At 39.6% G+C, this 6,777-nt stretch overlaps 1 protein-coding gene across 1 annotated transcript in view; it reads left to right on the top strand.

Annotated features, from left to right (window-relative positions):
* The window catches only part of CD101 (CD101 molecule), a 37,719-nt gene that overhangs the window by 3,112 nt on the left and 27,830 nt on the right, over positions 1–6,777 (top strand). The gene's annotated exons all lie outside the window — the stretch shown is intronic.

The following is a 6,777-nucleotide window of genomic DNA, read 5'->3' as shown; positions in this document are numbered from 1 at the left end:
AAAACAAACAAACAAACAAACAAAAGTAGCTAACCCTCTGTCCGTTAAAAGAGAAAGCAAGAGGACAGTCCTCACAGGTGTTTTCCAGAAGGGTGTTATGGGGGAAGGAAAGAGCCTTATCAAACCTATGATCTTTCCTAACTCTCATCTTGCCATTTAATCCTACTGCTGCCAAGCATCCAAAACACCGAAAACTCTACAGATTTTGTCTCCACAGTGGCTAACTTCTAGTACCTTTATTTTTATCCCTTTTGAAAAAAACCACAGAGACCATATTTATAATAAGATGCTTACGTTTATAGCCCCAGTGCATAGCCATTTGAGTTGATCTCTGTCAGTCATGCCACACTATTTCTTTCACTTTTCGGAGAAAGTAGAATGTCTTAGTCTGTTTGGGGTGTTATAGCAAAAGTAACATAAACTGGGGGACTTGTAAACAACAGACATTTAGATCTGGAGGCTGGGAAGTCCAAGATCAAGGCACTGGCAGTTTGGTGTAGGTGAGGGTCTGTTTGACAGACAGACAGACAGCACTTTCTGTGTCCTCATGTGGCAGAAGGGGCTAGCGAGCTTCGTGGACTCTTTTATAACGGCACTAATCCCATTCATGAGAGCAGAGCCCTCGTGACCTAACCACTTTACAAAGGCCCCACGTCCTAACACCATCGCCTTGGGAATTAGGTTTCTGCATATGAGTTTTAGGAAGACAGACCTTGAGACTACAGCACAGACCCCTCCCAGTCACGCCTCTGCTAGACATTACTTCATTCATCCTCCTCTCTGGCTTCGCCCATTCTCTACCCCACCCCTTCCTACCACTTTTTACCTAGCTACTCTTTCTAGCTGCCATCTTAGTCTTCTTTTTCCCTTCTCCATGAAACTCCCGGAAGTAGGTTATACTTCCTGCAGTCACTTCTTACCCTGAAAACTGCTGCTTCTGTTTTATTAAAATCTCTTTCACAAAGATCTTCGTGGACATCCTCTTCATCAAGCTAACAGGACACTCCTCGGCCTTCAGAGTTCCCAACCTCTCGGCAGCCTTTGGAGTGCTGACAAGCCCTTTCCTCTTGGAATGTTCTTCCCTTGGTTTCCAAGCTGCTGTGTCCTAGTTGTCCTCCATCTATCTAACTCTTCCCTGTGGGTTTTGTTCCTCATCCCATCCCCTAAAGGGAGATTCCCCAGTCATCTCTCCTTAGCCCTCTTCCTTCTGTTCCCTAACACTTCCCATTACTTGTATGTAACTGACCTAATTCACCTCTAAAAGCTCAGAACTCTCCCTAGTTAAACAGACATTTACAGGAACACGCAAGAAACAGTGGAGACTGCCATGGATTTGGCATTTGCAGATCTATTAATACGTTCAAGTCTGGCTCAAACCCTAGGAGTTTTTAACCTAAACAAATATGGGAATATCACATGGTTTTTGAAAGGGTTTGATTATAAATATTTTCAAAGGGTTAAATAGACCTTTCCAAACATTTGGAAATAATATTTAAATATATATATTTATATATAAATTATAAATATTTTCAAAGGTCAAGGACTATTTAGCCCTTTGAAAATATTTATAATTTATATATAAATATATATATTTAAATATTATTTCCAAATGTTTGCTGCATATCCTTCCTGTCTATTCCACGGTTTTCAAATTTAGTATTTCTAAAATTAAATGCATTATATTTTCACCCACCCTTATACACACAACAGTAGCTCTTCCTGATAAGTGTATTTCTATTCAGAGCATCAACATTCTCCCAGTCAGCCTTATCAAACCTATGATCTTTTATTTCTTCCTAATTCTCATCTTGCCATTTAACCCTACTACTCCCAAGCATCCAAAACACTGAAAACTCTACAGATTTTGTCTCCACGGTGGTTAACTTATAGTACCTTTATTTTCATCCCTATTGCTTTTGTCACCTGTATCCTGAACTACTGTAATTACATGATGTCTATTTCTTACTTCCATCATCCAACACACAAACTGTTAGGTTCATTTTCCTAAGACCTTTCAAAGACTTTCAGTCATTTCCCATTGCCTAAAGAATCAAGTTCCAACTTCTAAATGTGATAGTCAAGTCTTTTATGCTCTGGACCCGAAGTTACTATCCAGTTTTACCTCTATTAATCTTCATGCAGCCCTCCCCCATCCAGTTGATTACTCCTTATTTTTGAACAAGTCTTGATTCCTACTCAAAGAGTCTTGCCATGAAATCTCCTCCACCTAAAATGCCCTGCCTCCCCACTTATCTTGTCATAATCTTTCCAATTCTCCAAAATCCATTTCTAATACCATCTCTTTTTTTTTTTTTTTTTTGAGACAGAGTTTTGCTCTTGTTACCCAGGCTGGAGTGCAATGGCGCGATCTCGGCTCACCGCAACCTCCGCCTCCTGGGTTCAAGCAATTCTCCTGCCTCAGCCTCCTGAGTAGCTGGGATTACAGGCACGCGCCACTATGCCCAGCTAATTTTTTGTAGTTTTAGTAGAGACGGGGTTTCACCGTGTTGACCAGGATGGTCCCAATCTCTTGACCTCGTGATCCACCCGCCTTGGCCTCCCAAAGTGCTGGGATTACAGGTTTGAGCCACCGCACCTGGCTCTAATACCATCTCTTATGCCATCTCCATAAACCTATTTCCCTCCCCTCAAAATGTAGTCCCTCCTTTCTTCACATTTTTTGAAGCACTTTTATTATAAGTTTTCCATAGAGAGATGACTACTGCCCACTTGACTGGATTATAAAATCCAGAAGTCGGAAACTCGCCTAAATTCATCTTCATATCTTAGTCCCTCAAGCATGAGAAATACTGTAAGTTGTTGAATAAATATTTATTGAATTGGCAAATAAAGCAGTAGAAAAAGAAGTGCTAGTTTTCACAATAAAAATGTTCAAATGTGGTACCCAGCTTGCAGAAAAGTGATGGGAAATGTTGGAGAAGTGTTGCCTAGCCACCAAAAATAACATCGTTTCTAGAAACATGACTTGATGTAAGTAAGTAGATTAGTGGTACTTCAAAAGTCACATTAAAAAACATTTTTATCGTGAAATACAACATAAGAAAATCTTAATAAAACATAATTTTTTATTTTTTATTATTTCAGTTTAACAAATAAGTAAAAAGTCAAATCTACAGAATCTCTACCCAGGACAAGAAATAGAATATTGCCAATACCCTAGAAGCACCCACCCAGCCCACAGTGTTCCCCATCAAATCACAAATGCTCCCCACATGCAATCACTTTCCTGACTTTCATTATAACCACCTCCTAGCTTGCTTTTTTTTTTTTGAAATAGAGTTGCCCAGGCTGGAGTGCAGTGATGCAATCTCAGCTCACTGCAACCTCTGCCTCCCAGGTTCAAGCTATTCTCTTGCCTCAGTCTCCAGAATAGCTGGGATTACAGACGCCTGACACCATCCTGGCTAATTTTGTATTAGGAGAGACAGGGTTTCACCATGTTGGCCAGGCTGGTCTCGAACTCCTGACCTCACGTGATCTGCCTGCCTCAGCCTCCCAAAGTTCTGGGACTACAGGCCTGAGCCATCTTACCTCATCATCTCCTAGATTTTTGCTAATGATTATATCACTTACGTGTGCATCACTAAACAAAACAGTGTGGTTTTACCTGTTTTTAAACTTAATAAACAGTAGGCTCATTCTGTATATAGTCAAAAGGATTTAGAAGTGTTTTTGTATCTTTCATTGGACATAGTCATTCATGTCACTGCAAATAGTTGTAATTGTTGATTTTTATTTCTATATAACATTCTACTTAATGACTGTACCACAGTTTAACCAGTCTACTGTTGATGGACATATGGGTTGTCTCTTGTGTGGGGCTTTAATGAGCAGTGTAGCTGTGCATATTCTTTCACACATAGCCTGGTGCACACATTTCTCTAAGATGGCATTGCTGAAAAGTGTTTTAAACTGCCACTGTAGTATAACTTGTTGGCAAGTAACAATTTAAATTTTTCTAAGGTGATCTAACTTCTGTTCCTAGATTCTTATTACAAAAAGAGCATGATATAAATATGTCATATTAATTTGGACTTATGAATTAATTAGTGTATTCCAAATTATTATAGAGGCTGGGTGCAGCAGCTCACACCTGTAATCCCAGCACTTTGGGAGGCTGAGGCAGGCAGATCACGTGAGGTCAGGAGTTCGAGACCAGCCTGGCCAACATGGTGAAACCCCCATCTCCACTAAGAATATAAAACCTAGCTGGCTGTGGTGGCCCATGCCTGTAATTCCAGCTACCCAGGAGGCTGAAATAGAAGAATCACTTGAACCTGGGAGGCAAAGGTTGCAGTGAGCCAAGATTGCACCACAGCACTCCAGCCTGGGTGATAGAGGAAGACCACCTCTCTCTCTCTATATATATATGTATATATATGATATATATGTATATATATGATATATACATATAGAGAGTAATATATAACTAGATTATATATACAATTAGTAATATATAGATGTACATATTATAATAGGTTGCTAATAGCAACAGCACTCAATATAATATATATATTACTCTATATATTATAATTAGTAATTACTATATATTACTAATTATATATTTACATATATTATATTATATATATTATAATTAGTACTAATTATATATATTACTAATATATATAATACTATATACATAATTAGTAATTACTATATATTTGTAATTATATATAGTAATTACTAATTATATATATAGTATTTTATATATATTATACATATAGTATTATTATATATAATATATATAGTAATTACTAATTAAAATATATAGTAATCACTAATTATATATAGGTATATAAAGAGAGTAATATATGTATATTACAACAGCATTCAATATAATATATATATTACTAGAAATGTGTGTGGTTGGCTTGCTGGTTGGTGGGTGTTGTTGGTTTCCCAGTTTTAGATTGAGCATATATATATATATACATATGCAATATATGCACCTGACTGCATCAGGTGACCACTTACCTTTTCTGCCCTTTTGCCCTTTTTTTGTAGTTTCCTTTTATCCCTTAGAACTATTTTCATTTCGTCCCAGATTCTTATACTCGGCCTTATCATGTTCTCTGCTATGTCCGCTTCCCTTACCTTTTTTTTTCCACTCTGGTTAAAGCAGGAAGAGCCGCACAACAAACCTCTCAAACACCGAAGTGGGAAGGAAGGGGCGATTTATTCTGCCCAGAGCAAGGCGGCATCGTTGCCTAACAGCCGAGCTCCTCTAACAAAGAAAGTCGCTGCGCTTTTAAAGGCTTACAGCTCTAAACATTACAGGTGAAAGGGTCTTGGGCTCACAACTCTATGTGAAAGGGTCTTGATCCATGAAGCAGGCGTGGGGTGGGGGTTTGATCCTGTTTAAGTAAAAACAGTGCCTTCTGAGAGATTCCTCCGTATCATGTCCATGATCTATAGATGGGATTGTTGTTAGCAGTAGGGATCTTATCCTTAACCGGGCTGGTGGCGCCAACTGGTCCCTCCTCTGGCTAACTTCTAACTTCCCCTTTTGAGATGCAAGGTAGAAGGCTGAAGGTGATTAAGAGTCTCCTTCCTCATAGTCTCCGTTACTGTTGTCCCTGTGGAGTCACAAAATGCAGCAGAGGTTATGCTTCTTCCGCATCTTCTTATGAACTCTGTTGGGTTAACTCCATAAGGCCAGCAGTCTCTCCCTCTCTGGTTCTTCTGATGTCTTCCAACACTGTCTTCTCTTTCACTGTACCCCAGGTTCCTAGTGAAATAACTGGCCACTCTTGTGGCGTGTCTGTCATTTGTCTTTGTTCTTTCTGTAACACAAAATGAACTAGCCTTTAACATCAATCGTAGTAAGTAAAGATATGCTTTTTGACTTCTGAAAAATACTTGATTTAAAAAATTTGTCAAATGAAATATTACCATTAATCATGTTTTTTTTTTTTTTCCTTTAGCCCTAATACTTGAGATTAGTTCTAATAGAAAACATTCCCTAGTTGTCCCAACGGAAAACTTTTGGTCAGAAAAAAGCTAAAATAAATTCCAGTCCCAGAACCTGCTGGATTTTACAGCCATCTATTAGGAGGTTTTTCAGTAAAGCTATAGTGGCTCTTTAAGAAATGAAAAAACAAAACCAAAAAACCCTCCACAGAGTAGAAGGAAGTGCTGCTGCCTCTTCAGATGCTAATTTTGGCTAGTCTTGCAACAGACCTGGCCAGGAACTACAGACAGTTCCAACCTACCAGCTAGAAAAATTGTGGCACCGAAGGCAGAGCCCTAGACTTTGCAGCTCCAGCAACTACTTCTCTGGAAACCGCCCGATGACAGGCACCCTGGAATTTGAGGCTTGAGCAGGTATATGCCAAATTTTCCCATAAAATAATGTAAAGGGTGCATTATCATACATTTATTTGCTTTAACATAAGTACCCTTCGATAAGCAGATGTTTTATAGAAGTGGTCACGTTATATTGATGAAGTTAAAACTTTTTTGCGTGTGAGACAGAGTCTCGCCCTGTCGCCAGGCACCAGCCTGGAGTGCAGTGGCGTGATCTCGGCTCACTGCAACCTCCATCTCCCGGGTTCAAGCAATTCTCCTGCCTCAGCCTCCCGAGTAGCTGGGACTACAGGCACGTGCCACAGCGCTCAGCTAATTTTTGTATTTTTGTAGTAGGGACAGGGTTTCACCATGTTGGCCAGGATGGTCTCAATCTCTTGACCTTGTGATCCGCCCGCTTCACCCTCCCAAAGTGTTTGGATTACAGGCGTGAGCCACGGCGCCCGGCCA

Source organism: Cebus imitator, unplaced genomic scaffold (genome assembly GCF_001604975.1).
Source record: "Cebus imitator isolate Cc_AM_T3 unplaced genomic scaffold, Cebus_imitator-1.0 Scaffold32, whole genome shotgun sequence".
Classification (NCBI taxonomy): domain Eukaryota; kingdom Metazoa; phylum Chordata; class Mammalia; order Primates; family Cebidae; genus Cebus; species Cebus imitator.
This window is presented reverse-complemented; position numbering and strand designations above follow the sequence as displayed.